Below are 19727 nucleotides of genomic sequence, written 5' to 3' on the forward strand. Positions count from 1 at the left end.
TTTTTAAGTTTTTTGTCTAGCAGGAGAACAAGAGTATGCCATTATTTTTTCTTACAAAGAATAATAACAGTCATGTGTAAAAGTTGGTGCCCCCTCTTAATTTTATGTTTGTGTGTGTGTGTCTAAAAAATATTTTAAAATCATCTGATCATAGTGAGTCTATTGGGTCTATTGCCCAAATACAACCCGAGACAAACATCATAACTTTTTTACCGTTCCAATATTTATTTTGAAAAGAAAGAAAATAATTCAGGCAATACAAACTACCCCTAATTTAAAAGCTTTAAAAAGCTTGTCAATCACCTTATACTGTAGCAGCAATAACTTGAAAGTGTATAACAATATTAGTGACTTACATCATTTTGGCCCATTCCTCTTTATAAAATCGCATTAGTTCATTGGCATTTTTTCTGGAAATTTGCTAATGCACAGCTTCTGTAACGTCCCAGCAGTTCACAATGGGCGACTTTACAAGGCCATTACAAAACCTTCATTCTTTTATTTTTCAGCCACTCTGCTGAGGATTGCATGATCGCATTTCGAGGAAAATTTAACTGTCAAACAGATGGCCTCACAATTGCTTCACATTGGTATACAGAGGAGTTTGTGGTCAACTCAATGACTGCAAAAACAAGCCCTCAACCCCCCACCTCCATGCTTGACAGTGGGTATGAGACGTTTATGCTAAAATGCTGTTTGTTTTTTACCAAAGGTGGCACTAGGCGTTTAGGGCAATCGACTCCACTTTGGTCTCACCTGTCTATAGAACATTGTTCCAGAAGATTTGTGGTTTGTTCAGATGCAGTTTTGCAAACCTTAGTCATGTTTTCGTGTTCTTTTTAGACAGAAGTAGTTTCTTCTGACATCTTTTCCGAACAAACCAAACTTGTTTAGTATTCTTTCAATTGTGCACAGCCTGATGCTGGGGTGAATGTGCTGGGAGGTCCACTCCTGAGAATATTGGCAATGGTCTTGACTGCATTTAACTTGTGAATAATCTTACTTCTTGCAAATTGTTGAACTTTAAATTTTTGAAAATTGGTTTAGAACCCTCTCCAGATTGATGCATAGCCACAACTGCCTCTCTTAGACCATAGTTTGTCAATCCCTCGTGGCATTGTGGAATGACAAACTATGGTCTAAGAGAGGCAGTTGTTGAACTTTGGCTTTTATAGATGTTTGCACACATGCTGATGATCAATTAATCAAAGGCTAATGATTAGCAGCATCTGGCTGCATCTTACCCTCTTAAGTCCTGTGGGAGCAGTAAGGGGTACTTAGTAAGGGCTTAATTTTTGTTAAATAACTGATGGCACTGTAAAAAATGTTACATGTTGTTGTTCGTCTGAGGTTGTATTTTCCTAATACTAAGACCATGATTATAATAAATAATATTCTTTCTGTCCGATTATTTACTCATAACATAATTTGCATACATTTTCTCATTATTGAGATGTAGGAAATATTATTTGATCTTTAACTGGTAAAAACTGGCTTTTCCTAAATGTTATAATTGCTCTTTGAATGAATTTATCAGGAAACTCCACTAAACATGCATTGCAATCCAAAAATAAACCAGATTGCAAGTTGTCTTGGAAAAAAAATATATGGCTAGGTGTGTTGTTCAAGTTGATAGTTCTGCAAGCCAAACTCATAATTTAACAAGTTTACACTTTGCAGCAATCAGGTCAACATATGAGTCGATTGTATTTATTGCAGAACTATTTACTTTGACACCCTGTTGACTCATTGAGCTCATAGATGTTTGCAAGCCAAACTTTTAAAAAGGGAAAGTTGCACTGGCTCCTCATGTTCAGGTTTCCTGATTCCCAGGTCTCAATCTAGAGAACGTGTCCTACAGTAATTTGGCTCAGTCTGCTGTTCCATCAAGAGTCTATAGTGTCTAAATTCCCTGCATATAAGTGCACTTTTTCTAAACTAAATGAATATTGCAACATCCCACAATGCTGTTACAAGCTTCTCCCCCAGATGAAAAATACAAACTGATGGTCCCGGTGATGCCACAGCATTTGGCAAGTGCTACCTTCCTGCCTCGGGCTCTATTCAACCAAATCTACCTTGAAACATGCTCAAGTTTTCACCTTCCCCAGACAGCTGTGATAGCTTTTTAAATAGTTTTTCCCCAAAGAAATTATCTGGTGCTCAAATCAGATGAGGCAAATATCCTACCAAATCAGTCCTTAATCCTAGAGATGCTGGTAGAACAACCGCTGAACAAGAGGGATTTGTTCAGCTTCAGATCAACAAAACAATCATCTAGCAGAGCTGCGAGCTAAAGTCACAAAGCTGATAGTCACCATGACATGGTCAGAATGCACACAACTCTAAATGTTTCAGTCTGACAAATGAATTTAAATTTTAGTCTGACAATTAAATTAAAAAGAAGAGAATGTTTATTGTTTAAGCACGAGTTTGGCACTAAATTGGCTTTTTTACTTTGAGACGTACATCGCTATTCAGATTACTATTGGATGCCTAACGGGCATAAGAAGTGTAGTACATGGGGCAGATTAAAAACTTTTTTTAAGTCGCTCTGGATAAGAGCGTCTGCCAAATGCCTAAATGTAAATGTAAATGTAAAAAAAAACTTAATTTTTCATATCTGTCAGACTCCATTTTCTGACATTTAGCTTAAGGTTACAAATTTCTCAAGCTCACAAGGTCATCTTTAATAAAAACCTGTAAAAAATCATGACATATCCTTTCTTTGACAAGCTTTGATCGTACACATTTTTGGACAAACGAACCAATAAATGACCACATTTATTTGCTATTTTTTATAAAAGTAATCATTGCTTCTTTCTGTCAAATAAATGAAGCATGCTTACCACCTTGGCAAAAGGCATGTAATACCCGCCAACAGCCCACAAATATAATAAACCACAAACATAATACAAATCTGCAGCTTTTAATGTAATTCATAAATTCCCCCCAAAAATCTATAGGAAAATCTGCAGATTCATATTGCATTTTAAGTTTATTATGTTTGTAGGCTGTTATTACTTTGGTGTAACAGCGGTTGCCATGAATATACTAAATACATTTAATCGAATGTTTAAGAATGTTAAACAGTCTTTATAATTTAGAATTTGTGTGTTCAGTAAAAATTTATTTTTTTTCCTTGTTCTAGTTTTGTACCAGTGGCTCACTAGAAAAACAGAAAGCATTAGTTTGCTATATTTTTATCAAAACTACACCAACATAATATCAATACCAAATTGCATTTACTTGGCTGGTTATTTATTTTGTGTGTGTGTGTGTGTGTGTGTGTGTAAGTATATTTAAGTTAGATTTGGAATATGGAATATTTGGTGCTATGGCAATTTACTTCACAACATGAAATGCTGACCTTTCCTATAAACAGGTTTTTGATATCGTCCATTTTTAATCTTTAACACATAGCACCCAACAGCCCCTGCTTTACCACACCAATGTGCAGAAATGTATCCCTAATGGATAGAATACACACCCCCTAACAAGGCTTTATGTGCTTTGACAAATAACAACAAGCTCCTTGCAAGTCCAAGAATAGACACCTGCTGAATTATAGATGCCCTCATGCCTCGCTTACAAATCCACTCAATTACAATCCACCAGCTTCCCCTCCAGGCAGGGTCAATGATCATTCTGCCAGGAGCACATCTTCCACCTGGGTCCAACATGTCTCTAAATGTGTTGTTTTACCAGCTCTTCCTTTTCCTACATATTAACTAAATGTAGCACTCAATTGTCCTAGTGTTGGATCTTCCTCTTTCTCCAGAACCATATTTCCTCACTTGAAATATTAACCCTCATGCTGTGTTTCAGTCAAATTTACATGTTTCCAGTAAATTTTTAGTAAAGTCCTCATTTTTCATGAGGTTTAATAACTTTGTTCACACATGCCATTTAAACACATAAAATAAATTATTAATATTTTTATAAAAATGTCTGTTTTTTATGGAACGCCTATACACTCATGTTCCTGGTCAAAAATCACCAGCCATTGGAAATTAATAGGTAAGACTACAATTTGTGTAAAAAACAGAGTTCTAGCACATTTCTACACTCCTCTTACACACATAAACATACGAACACACACACATACGAACACACCCTTCATATGTCCCTTTTGGGCTTTCATGGCAACCTGCACGAGAACCTTTTGACACCATACTTTTTACTTGTTAAAAAGCAAAACTGCAACATTGTTTCAATCATCTAACTTTTCTGCAGTTTGGTATATACAGCTTTTTGAGGCCTTACTCACAGTTCAGTCTTTAGCAGCAAGCTGGCCAAGAGATTGGAAGCTGTGAAATTATATTTGACACTGACTGTGATCAGGAGCAGAGAAGCCAGGTTGACAGTGAGGAGAGTTTAGAGGAAGAAGAGTCAGAGGTTGACGATGACAGAGTCCAACCATTGGGGGAAGACTCTGACACTGATGAGGGAGAAGTTGTGAAGCTGAAGATGTGGTCTCCTTTCGGTCCAAAAATGAAACCACTAACCCTAAATGGAAACTCTTACCCTAACCCAATATGCCATATGCCGAGGGGATGATATGAACATGACAAACCTGGAGGGGAGAAGGGTTTATGAAAACACCTAGAAAAGAGTAGACCCAGTGAATATTGAAGCCTATTTGGGTGTGAAGTTTTGGTGTGGTGTCTACAGATCCTGCAACAAATCTATGTCCAGCTTATGGGATGCAATTGTAAATATGGTTAAACAGTGTATAGGTCAAGCATTATATTTGTAATATAGTTTTCCCTGTGTATATTTTGACTTTTGTTTTCAATATAGCATACCAGTCAGTTTTGACCTGGAACACAAAAGTTGTTATTTAGTGCCACAATTAAACAAATTCAAATTCAAGCAAACTCCATGCACGCAGAGACGGGAATTGAACATGGCCGGGAATCGAACCCGGACCATGGAGGTGCAAGGGGACAGTGCTAACCATAGCATAAAATAGAATAGAATACACATAGAGAAACTTGTGCTTAAAAGTTTTCAAAATTTTTAAAGAACAGCACAGACTTTGGTAACCAAAAACATTAACAACTGTTCCAAAAAAATAACTATATGAGAACTAAATAACAACATTACAGAAAATATTGTTTGTAGAGAAATCTTGCATACACATGCAAATTGTAAGAACTTGCAATGCAGTAAAAGACTGTTGAAAAATCATTTATTGCTGTCACCCATTATGTTTGTTTCCCCTGTTCCTTAAAATCTGTCTGTGTCCTTCATGGCTCCTTGGCCAAATTCACCTCTTTATTTGTGGCTACTTTGGCAAAGAATCTTGGATGGCAAACATATCCAGCTCATGTACTGCTCATTTCTTCTGACCTTGTATCCGTCTATCCAGTTTTAAAGCCCTTGCCATGAATAATAAAACAATAGTCAAAATGCAGCTGTGTTTAATCACATCTTTATGTATGGCCTTCCTAGTCATTAATCTTGACTTGTTTATTTCCAATTATTCTGTTACAGCTTCATCTGGCACACATCAAATCAATCCTAAATGGACTATATCAGTAAAAACCATTGATCTCAGTCGATCCTATAAGCAATCAGACAATTTCGTCCATGACAGAAATACGACATTAAATAGCAAGACAGGTATTTATTTATTTGGGAGAATAACTAAGCTTGATTTTATGTTTACTTGAATTAGATAGAATTTGCATAGTTTACACAATATATTTTCATGTGACCTTTACTCGGAGCAATGATATTGCAAAGCTCATGCATCTATTTGGATGCATGAGTTTTATAACATTTTAATATTCAAAGCAATTTCCAATACCGCTTTGCATTACAATCCATTTGCACATTTACATCTGCCCACTCGGAGCAGCTTCCTTATACTGTACTTTACAGTGCTTCTAGGCTTTGAATAAAATAAAGCTATTCCAAATTCATAGAATTCAGCCATTCATGTTTTTTTTTTTATTGATCCAAATGGACCAGTATTTCAGCATCACATGCTAAATAACCTGTAAAAAGATAGTTAAAAGGAAGGTACTTCTCAGGGTGGCCATTTGTGAAGATGATGGAGAACGTTAATGTGCTGCTGCCCTTTTTTGTGGCACAGGTGATTATTCCCAAATGAGTGTACTTGTTCCCAGAAATGTGAGAGATCTGACCTCATTGACCAAAATCACTTTCGCTCATTAACATTCTTTTCATCTTGTCAAATGTTGACATTTCAAGGGTCTAAAAAGCCAAAGCTTTTTAAAGTATAATAAAATGTTCCATAACCCAGTGAAAATATATAATACAAATTGTCATATATGAGCCGCAAGCAAGATCCTGTTAGGAAGAGTGAGTGACCACCACAGACGTTGATCTCTGAATGTATGGTCATTAATGTTTAATTGAAGTTCCAGGCAGGTATAGCAGGCAGCATTCAATTTTCTTAAAGTTCAGTGGGGAAATATAAGAAATGGACTAGAGGTCCAAAAGGCTTTGGTGTCAACTGATATTTCATTTGAAGAGCGATTGCACATACTGGACTTTCACTCTGTCATCAAAGCAAAATCTTCCACCAAACATTAAGATGAGAGGTTTTATGTGGGCAGTTTTACAGATTAAAACTAAAAGATGAAAGGATTTTACACTGTGGCGTTTAATATCACCACATCTGGGCATGTTTTATACCCTTAATGCAACATCAAATTGGCAATTTATATAAATGTATGACATACAGTATGTTAAATGTAGTTGTTTTCTTTTCGGCATTTACTTTTCCCTTGTGTTCTGGTAAAGAGACAAAAATACATTTTAAAATGTTACAGAGAACCTGAGAAGCAAACTTCTCTGCCCTGAGGTCTCCATGCTGAGACTGGAGACTTATTTAATAAATGTTAAATAAATGGCTCCATACAGAAAACTTCACCAGATCAATGAATTATGTCTACACTGATTTTGACAAACCTCAATTACAACACAAACACAGTCACAGAGGACTAGAACTTACAGCTATTACTGTTTTGCTCATGTTCGTATTTACCTGATTTACCATCACAGGCACCTGCACTAAATCACACAGCTACAGTATTGAAGGACTCTCTGCAAAGTACACTTGTGTTAGTAATTACCAAGTTTTTTAATTACCGATGGACTTGCATGCCCTACTTCACATTATTTGACAATAACCTGATCCTTGCCTGCACCTTGACATTGAGTCACATACAGTATTTGGCCTGTTTGCTAGCGTGAAATAAAACCTTATATAGCCTTATATAGCTGCAAAAATTACACTGCTTTAAAAAAAAAAGTTTCCATTTCAGAAGGAACAAATTATTCATTCAAAAGGACATAAAGGAGCTGTGAAATTAATGGAACTAGATTGAGAAGCCTTTAACACATTATTAAAGCCTGGTAGGATAGTGCTGAGCCATCAACGTTGTGTAAGAAATGTGGTCAGAAAATTTTTTTAAATAAAAAGATCACTTAGGAACTTGCATCACCAGAGCTGTGTTTAGTAGTAAAAGTAAAAGCATTTCCTTACACACAATGTGATGACAACTCAAAGGATTGAGACTAAACAATTGCGTGGCCATAGGAAAACCAATTGTTAGTGCGACTATTCAGAAAAAAAGGCTTCAATTGGCTTCAATGCATAAATATTGGACTTTGAAACTATGGAAAGAGGTTACGTAGTCTGATGAGTCCAGGTTGATGCTATACCAAATTTTGTGCTGCAATCACATCTAAAAGTCATTGAATGAAAGCTTTTGACTATTCAGATCTCAGACTTCAGTAATACTGTGTCAGACTGTTATACAGTAGCATAGTTAGTGTACAGCATAGGTGATTTGTAGTATACATGTATAGGAAATAAACGGCATATTATTAATAAATATTAATGGCCTGGTTTAAGGGCTCAACAGTGGTTTAAGCAATGTGTTTGTTTAGTGTAATTAAGTCTTTCTGCTAAGGTACAAAACTTAATCTGACTTGATTCAGGCCTCCGAGCATCTGTCACACAGGCTTTAGACAAAAAAGATGCAGTTTTTTTTTTTTTTAAGTGCCTTGAATAATGACTACCCAGCTGTGGAGTAAGCCTTTCAGTTATTCTTTAGGACTGAATCAGTTAGAATGTTTTGGTCGTGACTGAAAACCTCTTTGTTTAATCAGGCATTGTGCAAAAAGACAGATCTCACAGAGACAGGGGATGTCCCTGACACTCACATACAGTACAAATCACTTATGTTTGTTGATGGTGCCCCATCTGATCCCCGCGTCACCCTTCAGCTCTGCATTTCAGTTATGCTCTCATACCTTCCAGAGTCCCTGTTTGCACCATAATCTTAGTATTCACCCTTTTAAGACATTGTGGAGTAAAAGTACACCTAATAATTTGTTTTCGCTCTCTCTCTCTCTCTCTCTCTCTCTCTCTCACACACACACACACACACACTGTCAAGCTGTAAGTGCCACCTGCTGCCTGATGTGCAGATTGTGCCAAATCCTTGCCTGTACTGCTGTGTCTTCTTTTGCCCTCCAAACATGCCTGATTCATCCTGATGCTCAACGTCAACTCACAGCTTCTGCATGCTGGATAGACCCAAGTTTTAACCTTGCTGTAGTTGATAATCTTACCTGAATACAGCAGTTTGTGGCGTAGGTACTGCTAATAAAATGATCGAGTCATCCCAGGTCTCTTATTCAGAATGCATTCATAATGAACATCCTTCAGTGGTGCGCTGTGTTGACTGTAAAGATCAGATTCATTTATTCAGTAACTCCTTCTAATGTTATGTCTCTGTATTTGAATTTGCTTTTGATAATATTACAGTAGCATGAGCCATGGCTCCCAAACACAACAACAAAAGCAGTGTGATTTAACACTTTCTGAGATCATTTCTGTCCGATTAGACGTATAAAGACACTGTAGGATGTTAATTCAAAACTGGAGATTTTGTTGCCAAGTAAATTAAAGGTCCAGATATAATCATATACTGATTATAATGAAAAAGTATTATAAAGAATATGCTTTCCTATTAAAGAAGTACGAAATCTCAATGATTGAAATGAATGAATCATAGCAGTTAAAATAGCCTTTCAGTCTTGATGACCAATATGTTGAAGCTTGGACAAAAAATTTTGTCACTGAGAAACAGATGGACTAATTTTGACACACAATTCACGAATGCTATCATTCAAACCCATAGGAATTCTTTCATAAAATGTCTTAAAGTTAGCCAAAAAACATCCTAATTGGAATTATTCATAACTCCCTATAATGTTAAATCACCCACTTACTCACTCACTCATCATCCCTACCGCTTTATCCTGTATACAGGATCACGGGGGCGGGGGGGGGGGGATGGGGTTGGGGGTTAAATAAAATAAGCATTTAATTCTCAGGCCGTTTAAGTGAATGCCAGACAGAGTTATATCAACTATGATGACATGAATTGTAACATAAAAGACTATTTAAGGCACAATCTTCATCTTACCTAAACCATTAGGCAGGTTCTGCTTCTCTGGCAGATTCTTTAAGTATTATGTCAGTTATGTTTTTATATCATAACATTGTTTGTGATCTCGGTGTCAAAGTCAAATATTCAGTGACAACCTTAGCTTTTATATCTTTTCCCCTTTGAATTATTGCGTCTGATGTCTCTGCAAAATTACTTTGTGATGTGGTAAAAATCATTAGCGCTGGCAAGAAACAGAATCTGAGCAGGTGGTCTAATCTGCACTTGAAACAAACATGATTATATTTATAATGTGCTCACATAAGCTTGAATACCTGCTGCTGGATGATAATGTAATCTAGGTTACTGTGCCCTGTTCAGACTTAATGAAGTTACAGTGGTGGACAAAAGTATTGAGACAAAATATGTCTTGTATTGTAGTTCTCCCGATGCACAAAACAGATGATTTCACAAATTAGTTTGTGCTGATTAACTGAAAAACTGTCTGTGTCAAAGATATTCAGGTTCTGAAGCCACGGCCGGGATCGTCTCATCTCCAGGAGTAAACTCAGTTAAAAACTAATGGAGAATAGTGAGAAAGGCAGTAGCAGTCAGGAAATCATTTTCTGTGCATGATCTTCAGGAAGCGATAAAGGAAGAGGTGCATAAGAAGCAGAGGTGTATAAAAAAACAGAGGTGTATAAAGAAACAGGGGTGTATAAGAAACATAATCCCAGGCTTGAGAGGATTGTGAAATAAAGCTCATTCAAGAATTTGGGGAAGATTTACAATGAGTGGACTGCAGCTGGAGTCAGTGGCGTGTCTAGGTGTGTGTGTACAGTATATATATATATTGTGTTTGTTGTTTGTAAGCGTGTGTGTACTGTGCGCGTGTACTGTTTCTCATAACACACATGTGTAAAATAAAAAAGCAAGTCTCGTTAGAGACGTTAAAAATCCATTTTCTCTCTCTGTGTCAGCATGGCATTATTTGTGTGTGCGTCATTGGACACCGTGCCCCTTCACACACACCCCTCTTCCTCTCACCTTTACACACACACACACACACACCTACACACCCATCCCCTCCTCCTCTTGCCTTCACACACACATACACAATTTCTTTCTGCTCTACACAAAAACACTGCTCTGTCGCGATTCTTTTCAAAAGTAAAGTTTTTACTTTACAGCAGTGATTCTGTTAGTATGCTAGTATGTTAGAGAGTAAATAGCAATGTCCCTTGCTATTTTTTTCAAAAAAACAGTCTTTCCATTAGTGTGTGTGTGTTTGTGTGTGAGAGAGAGAAACTCAAATACGAAAGGAGGAATGTTTACTGTGTAAGATGAGAACAGGGGAGGCTCTGATTCCTCCTTTCTCCTTACTCTAGCTTCACACATATACACAAACACCCACATACACATGCCAATGCACATAACTAAAAACACTTATCTGTCAGGATTTATTTTTACTTTTTTTAAAGGTTAATTTGTTTTATTTTTACTTTATTTTTGTATTAATTATTTTTATGTAGTTATTTTTTCCGGCTGTGAAACGAATAATTTGAGTTTCCATTATTACTCTTTGTTATATTGCAGCCATTTGCTAAAATCATTCTGTCTCTGAGCTCTTCAGGCAGTTCCTTTAACCTCATGATTCTCATTTGCTCTAACATGCATTGTGAGCTGTAAGGTCTTATATAGACAGGTGTGTGGCTTTCCTAATCAAGTCCAATCAGTATAATCAAACACAGCTGGACTCAAATGAAGGTGTAGAACCATCTCAAAGATGATCAGAAGAAATGAATAACACCTTTAAAATATATGTGGGTTAAATATATATATATATATATATATATATATATATATATATATATATTTTTTTTTTTTTTTTTTTTTTAATTTTTTTTTTTTAACCCACATATATTTTAAAGGTGTTATATATATATGTGTGTGTGTGTGTGTAGGCTCTTAGAATACTTATGTAATATAAATTTTTCTTTTTTTTAATAAATCTGCAAAAATGTTAAAAATTCTGTGTTTTTCTGTCAATATGAGGTGCTGTGTGTACATTAATGAGGAAAAAAAATGAACTTATATGTTTTAGCAAACGGCTGCAATATAACAAAGAGTAAAAAATTTAAGGGGGTCTGAATACTTTCCGTACCCACTATATATATATATATATATATATATATATATATATATATATATATATATATATATATATATATACACACACACACAATTATAAGAATAAAGGATTGCATACCAATTGTCAATTGTTGTATAGCAATTTTATTGCATTAAATAAATTAGGTAGGGCATTAGTTTGCCCTATTTGTGGTGAGACCAGCGATGCTCTATGGCTTAGAGACAGTGGCACTGAAGAAAAGACAGGAGGCAGAGTTGGAGGTAGCAGAGCTGAAGATGTTGAGGTTCTCTTTGGGAGTGACAAGGATGGATAGGATTGAGAATAGGTTTATCAGAGGGACAACCCATGTTAGATGTTTTGGAGATAAAGTCAGAGAGGCCAGATTGAGGTGGTTTGGACATGTTCAGAGGAGAGATTGTAGAAGAATGCTAAGGTTTGAACTGCTAGTCAGGAGGTCTAGAGGAATGAAGTTAGTTGAGGTGAGAGAAGAGGATGCAGAGGATAGGGTTAGATGGAGGCAGATGATTCGCTGTGGCGACCCCTGAAAGGGAACAGCCGAAAGACAAAGAAAAAGATTAGTTAGTTTAATTTGGTAATTTACGAAGGAAAAATAAAAATATTTCTTCACAACTATATGGACCTTACTGTATTATGGTGTAAGCAGTGCAGGGTGTATCAGTGCTGAGAGAAGTGTGGCAGAGAGCCCAATACAGTGAAACCTTGGATTATGAGCATAATGGTCGTAAACCAAATAGAATTTTCCTTTAAGAAATAATAGAAACTTAAATTATTCATTCCACAAGCCTAAAAATAAATACATAAAAAATAATTAACACAAAATATAAAGTAAAAATAAAACAAATTAACCTGCGCTTTACCTTTTAAAAAAAAGTAAAAATAAATCCAGACAGATAAGTGTTCCCATTTGTGCGCTGTCTGTGTGTGTGTGTGTGTGTGTGTGTGTGTGTGTGTGTGTGTGTGTGTGAATCTACAGTAAGCTTCCCTTTCCCTCTTCTTGTCTTACACAGTTACCCTTCCTTCACTCTTTTCACAACAGAGACACTGTTTTATCAGAAAAATAAACAAGAAATCTCTCTATTGACACTCGATTGAGAGACACACTAACAGAATCACTGCTGTAAAGTAAAAATATAACATATTAACCTGCATTTACCTTTGAAGAGAATCACGACAGAGCAGTGTTTCTGTGTAGAGCAGAGAGAAAGAGTGTGTGTGTGTGTGTGTGAAGGCAAAAGCTGAGCAGAGAGAGAAAATGGATTTTTAACATCTCTAATGAGACTTGCTTTTGCTTTACTTGTGTGTTGTACACACAGATACACGCACACACGAAATAAAATATGTTTTTATCACGCTTACACACGTGGTAGCAATGTTATGGTAAACAATACACGTGTGCACAGATGATGATTATACCAGTAAGGGACGCGCACTAAGACCCAGCAGGGGAGACGATTACCCACAATTCTGCAGCACAAGAGAGAGAAAAAGCATTGTCTCTATTGTGATCATGTGACGCTCGGCATCAAAACAAGAAGCGCACGCGTGCTACGTGATACTTGGTACTCGTAAACCAAGATTTTTTATTAAAAAATCTTTGTTCGTCCTGAGGAACACTCGCAAACCGTGTTACGCGCATTTCGAGGTTTCACTGTACAGGGAACCTGTGAGGGTTTAATGCTGTTTGCGGGAGCATAATAGAACATGAACTTACAACATCAGTCAAAAAAATTCCAAACATATAGTAAACAGTGGGCTGTAAATTAGCCTTGTGCTATATGCCCCATGTACACGGCATCAGTTGCCTGTGTGCAACAATGATTAGTGTGTGGTCCCTAATTGAATAAACAAACAAGTATATAAATAAATACAAACATTAAATATAAGCTGTTCCATCTTTTTTACACAACTCTTTGTTTTTCATCTTCCTTTCTTTAACACATATTTTCTCTTTTTTTCAACACTTTTTTTTTTACTTTTTTCCACTTTTCTACACTTTTCCCTCTTTCTTTTTTTTTTTTTCTTCTTCTACACTGGAGCAACATGGACCTGGTCTCATACCAGGTGTCAAACTAATGTCCGCATGCCAAATGCAGTGCCTGAAAGACTTAAGTACTGTAGAGGTGTGCCCAGGTGCTACGTGTTTTGCCTGATTGCTTCTAAGATGGCGTTGCCAGAGTTGCCTGCAGATCTGCCTGCCTGGATATCTGTGGACAGTAAATGCATGTAACAATTACATATGATGGTTTCCCTGAAAAATGCACAATTTTCAGACTTCAGACAATATGGCAAATTATTTTATAACAATAAACCAAAAAAATCACTCAAACACATTTCTGTCACTTCATCAGTGAAGCAAAACTACCAGCTGTACAAAACAGTGGCTGCCATGAGTGAACAAAATGCATTTAGTAGACTTTTTGAAGTGAAGTGAAAATTAAACTGTTAGAGGCTGATGGTGCACTGTAAACCTTTTTTTGTATTGTTTTAATATTTCTTGTAATTTTCAACAAATTTTGTAATTAATAACATTTTGTGAGCAACAAAATACTAAACTTGTCATCTTGTTATATTTTGCTGACAGTATGCCAAAATCAAAGCATGGGAGTGCCAGTATATTTTTTTGCCACAAATACAAACACAGGCTATATTATTTTGTAAAATGACCCAAATATCACACTGATAGGAACAAACAATTTTTGATATAGAATATTGGTATTTGTGACTTTTTACACCCGTGTGAATCCACATAAAGGTTTTTTTTTTATCTTTGTCAAAACCTCATTTTTCTCAAAACTTAAAAAATGAATTTATCTAGCTTTGCAGTGGAACCCAGATGTGCATTTGTACAATTTGCAAAATTTATACAAATTTTCTGTTCTGCCATTGACACGTGAGGGCATACTGTAATTGTTATGCAGCAACTCAATTGCAGATTCAAATAAAAAACTTTCAAAGATCCTTCATCAACATTTTATTTGAAAGTCACCTGCATAGTACACTTAGAACACACATAAAATATTCCTAAATACTACTTCTTTAATTTTGGGGCATAATAATAAATAAAAGATTTCTAGGATGCTCTCGAAGGCAATTTTTATGAAGTATTACTAATTTATGTTACTGTGAAAATGAAAGATTAGCACAATTTATGGTTCATTGTGTTTAAAAAAATCAGAGGGTATTATAGCAGCAATGCGACTATGCGATCTGTCCCCACTTCTCTCAAAGACACCCAAGTCCATCTTAGTGCTGCACTCATTATCCAGTGCATCTAAGTGTATCTCCTTACTATTCTATCCTGCCATGCTTGGGCTTCCTCTTTACCCACTGCCAGTTACTAGACATAATTAAAAGATGTCCTGTGGCCATGCGTGACATGAACCTTTTTTGTGGTGCCTGCAATGTTTCCACTGAAGTGGCTTTCAGAAGCTCCACTTTTCTTAGAAGCATTATGGAGAAATTGTTCCCAGAATTTAAAAAAAGACCTAGCCATTAAGAATTTCACCTCCTCCCTTCAATCCGACAAAATAAAGACTCAGGAAATGTAGTTACCATTTAAGTTCTTGTTTTGCTTCCTAAGGCATACTAGCTGCTAACAAACAGCAAAGATAAAATTCATTCTCATATACTGTGCTTACTACAACTTTTTTTTAATAATATCATATTGCTAGTTACCTAGTCAGTAAAATACAAAAAAAAAATCTATTTGTTAAAATTACAGCACACATTCTCTGTGGCATCATGTGCAATGCCAACATTTTTTTTTCTTGTATTGATGACAGGATTGTCGAACAACTGTATAAAGTATTCCCCCAAAGATTCTCAATAAGGTTAACGTCTGGACTGCGTGGTGGCCAATCCATGTGTGAAAATGATAACTCATGCTCCCTGAACCCCTTTTTTATAGTTTCTGGCATTATCATCTTGGAATACGCCTGTGTCTTTTATTTAATTTTATTAGCATCACTGATAATCAAATGTTTAGTCCAAATCCCTTGATGTTTCCCAGTATGTTAAAATGCTCTGACGTTCACTATTAAATATAGCCGTGAGGTTGTTTTATATGATTCGATTTGACCAAACAACCTTTCATCTATTTATAATGCGTTGGAGAGTTCTTAACTCTTTTCATTTTTTTTATACTATCAGCCATCTCCTTAGATGTTTTCTTTACTTGATGCAGGACAATGATTTGACAGAGTAGCATGTTTGCCACAACCATAGTCTAGGCATTCTGATTTAAAAAATATAATCATACTACTACAACTACTACTACTACTACTACTAATAATAATAATAAAGATTTTTTTTCCCTGGAAAATTAAATTCAGATCTGAAGTCAGTAGTATAGACTGTTTGCTAAATCAAACATTTATGGACATTTATGCATTTAATTGATTAACATTCATTACCATTACTTGTGAGCTAATCTGAAATCTAGCCTGTAAACGTTGTATCCTATACAGTAGGTAAATATGCGGATAGACAGGAAATAGTTATTATTTAGAAATGTATGCATTCTTTCAGTGATAAGTTGTTAAGTTTTTATCCTTTTATAACGAGTTCATAATTTACAAATAAAACCTCCATTGACGGGCTAGTAAATGTTCATTACAGTGAACCTAGTGTTTTGTTGGTATTCAATGCAGCCAATTATTAAAATTTTATATTTCTTTGATAATTCTCTCTTTCTCTCCCTCTGATCATCTCTTGCGGCCTTCTACAATGTTTCTGCTTGTAATGTTCAAATTAGTTCGTCCCTCATTTCTCTTTTCATATTAGAATACTTCTTATACACCAGCTGCACATGACTCACTTCTGCATTGAAAAGTGATCAATACCACGCTTGTTTTTTGTTTGGTTTTCCCTCTTAGCTCTATTCAGACTAACCTAGACTTTTGTTGTAGATCTACAATTATAAATCATCTCAGTTACAATGTCAAGCATTCTCAGTATTCTTAAACAACATCAAAATGACTAAAATTAAATAACTAATTGCATAAAAGACTTTTTTGCCAAAGAATTTGTAAGAATTAAGAAATGAATTCAAAAACTTTGAACTCACCCAAATATACTCACCACTAAATACTACTAACATTCAACTGTTAGTTGTATTAAACAAAGTAAAGATGATTGGCAATGTCATGTTAAGTTAAAGTAACAATAAATCAGTAATACATATTATAACTTTGAGATGCATAGTGCACAGAGATCACCAATTTTCTGCAGAGTTAATAGCTACAGAACTCCAAACTTCACGCGGCCTTTAGATTAGCTCAAGAACAGTCCATAGAGAGCTTTATGGAATAGGTTTTCATAGTCGAGCAGCTGCATTCAAGCCTGCATACTGCCATTCAAGTTCAATGCAAAGCATCAGATGCAGTGGTGAAAAGCACGCCACCACTGGACTCTAGAGCACATGTTCTCTGGAGTGACAAATCACGGTTCTTTGTCTGGCAATCCGATAGACAAGTCTGTGTTTAGTGGTTGCCAGGAGAATGATACTTGACTCTGACTTCATTGTGCCAAGTGAAAAGTTTGGTGGAGGAGGGATTATGATGTAGGTTTTTTTTTTTTTAGGAGTTGGCTCGCTCCCTTTGTTCCAGTGAAAGGAACTCGTAATGCTTCACCATACCAAGATATTTTTTGGGAACAGTTTGGGAATGGCCCCTTTCTGTTCCATCATGACTGTGCACCAGTGCACAAAGCAAGGTCCATAAAGGTCCATGGTTTGGTGTGGATGAACTTGACTGGCCTGCACAGAGTCCTGACCTCAACCCGATAGAGTCATGCATGTGAAGGCAGGCGAGCACTACTTTTGGCAATATTGATTGATTGATTGATTGATTGATTGATTAATTGATTGATTGATTGTCTTATACTTTACTTAGTATTTATTTATACCTTATACTTAGATTCCTGTTTACATCCATGTTTTCTTAAGTTGGGGCCATTTTAACGGTAAAATTGATTTCACAGATCACTTTTATACATGTGTACATAACTGAAACGTGTACACCAATACTATGACTTTATTTAACATTCTATGACTTTTTGTTCCCAATCTTTCTAGGAACTGAATATATTATATTATAAAGCATGCTGATAATAATGAGAGGTTAACCTCGTTCAATTCACTGAACAATGAATTTGGTTAACAAGTAATACAAGTAATAATAGATCAGTAATACATATTATAACTTTGAGAATAGTCCATTATGGTTTCTACCTCTGCAATTATTCTTTTATTCAAGGGCCCTACTTGGAGAACAGCTGGTTTAATGAATGAGGGACCATGTCTCTTTGCGCCTCAGACTTTTAGATTTATATACACGTTGCTTCCTTTGACTCATTCATAAGCTATTCTTGCTTAGGCTGTCTGTGTATATGCCACGTAATTGACACACAGCGAGAACAACCTCATTACGGAGCATGTTCTTGATCAGTCTATACTGCCAGACCCAGCTGAAATAAATACTCAGACCTTATTATTGCATGTCATTCCAAAGATCATAATTCTTTCGGGATTCTCAGCCATAAAACACATCTCATCACGGCCCAAATCCATAGCCTTATTTTGTTTCTCAAATGCTGGCTCAGACGGTTGTTTATTAACCTGCTCTTAGCTTTAAATAGTAACAGAAACTGTTAGAAACAGAGATCTGTAGAACAGATGTACCAGAAGAGAAAATAATGACTTGAAAAGTATGTGGTCTAAACCAAGGAGAGCTTGGTCTAATGATGGGTTCAGTGCCGTCTCGAAATTAGATGCAGTGAGTCACGATATCAGTCACCTGGTGTGGGGTAAAAAATATAATAAACTTTGCACACCAACTTCTCAAACCCATATAAGTTGGAGTCGTATTTAGTAAGAACATTTAAACAGTATTTCTAGTTCCATTTAATACCTGGGTAGGACGAAAGGGAAGGAAGGTCAATTGTTTCTGAAAATCGAATGGTTAAAGCCACACTCTAACTCCACTTCTCTGATGTATCTGCTCAGAACATTTACCTTTGAGCTACTTCTTCAATACCAGTTGACCACTGAAGGCTGGTCAATGCCATTTAATATATAATGAGCACTTTCCAGATGTGACATCTCACCAGCTCCTGCTGTGTGCAGCTCAACTATTTCCACCTCTCACTCTCTCAGTTAGATGTTCTGATCCAGCCAGGTCACAATTTCTGATTGTTTTACAATAAAAAAGGTAGTGTATGTCCCAGGTTTCCAGGTAGTCTCTTTTCATTTTGAGAGCTGTACAGATCTCAGACATGGTGACATTTTAATCCATAATTACAATCTGGTATTATTTAGGGTTACAGATAATGGCATGAGAACAGTATTGACATTACAAAGGCAGACCAAAATGTCATCTGTACAAGTCAAGTCTGCGTGCGTCAAAGCAAACAGCTATTCTGATATGTTTAAAAAAAAAATTAAACCAATCCATCTTTATATGACTCAAGCAGACACATGAGTATTTGCTTGTCCTACTTGAAAGATGAAGATGAGAAGAAATAGAAGGAGGAGAAGAAGAAAAAAGGAAGGAAGCAGACAAGAAATAAGAGGGAAAATATTTGCTTTAAATGACTTTGTACCTTTAGTGACATTTAATGACAGGACAACAGTTCCACAAGGATGGTTGTTCCTCTTGGGCTTGATTGCAAAACAGAAATTGTGTTTGTCTTCCATCTAGTGCATAAATGTGATAGCACACCTTAGCTAGAAGTCTGCCAGAAGGGGTAAATTTCCTGTTTGATGAACTATACACCCGAAAGTATGCATATCACACCCATGTGTGCTTGTTGACATCTTATTCAAAAACCATGAGCATTAATGTAATTAATCAGTTTCATCACTGACCTATTCTGACCTAACATTATTTTTGTTGTTCAAGTGTTCAGGGAATCACAGTTTAAAATGTGATTTTTCATAAATCAGAAAAGTACCTAGTATTTTTGATTATCTGATCACCTGAAAACTGTGGTGGCCAGGGGTGAGTTTTAAATTCAAATTAGTTTTAAATTCATGCCAGCACGACTACAACCTTCACCACCTTCATGATGTTCATGCTTTATGCATCCTTGAAAAGAATTTCAATATTGTAATACCTTTA

This window comes from Clarias gariepinus, chromosome 12 (assembly GCF_024256425.1).
Source record: "Clarias gariepinus isolate MV-2021 ecotype Netherlands chromosome 12, CGAR_prim_01v2, whole genome shotgun sequence".
Lineage (NCBI taxonomy): Eukaryota > Metazoa > Chordata > Actinopteri > Siluriformes > Clariidae > Clarias > Clarias gariepinus.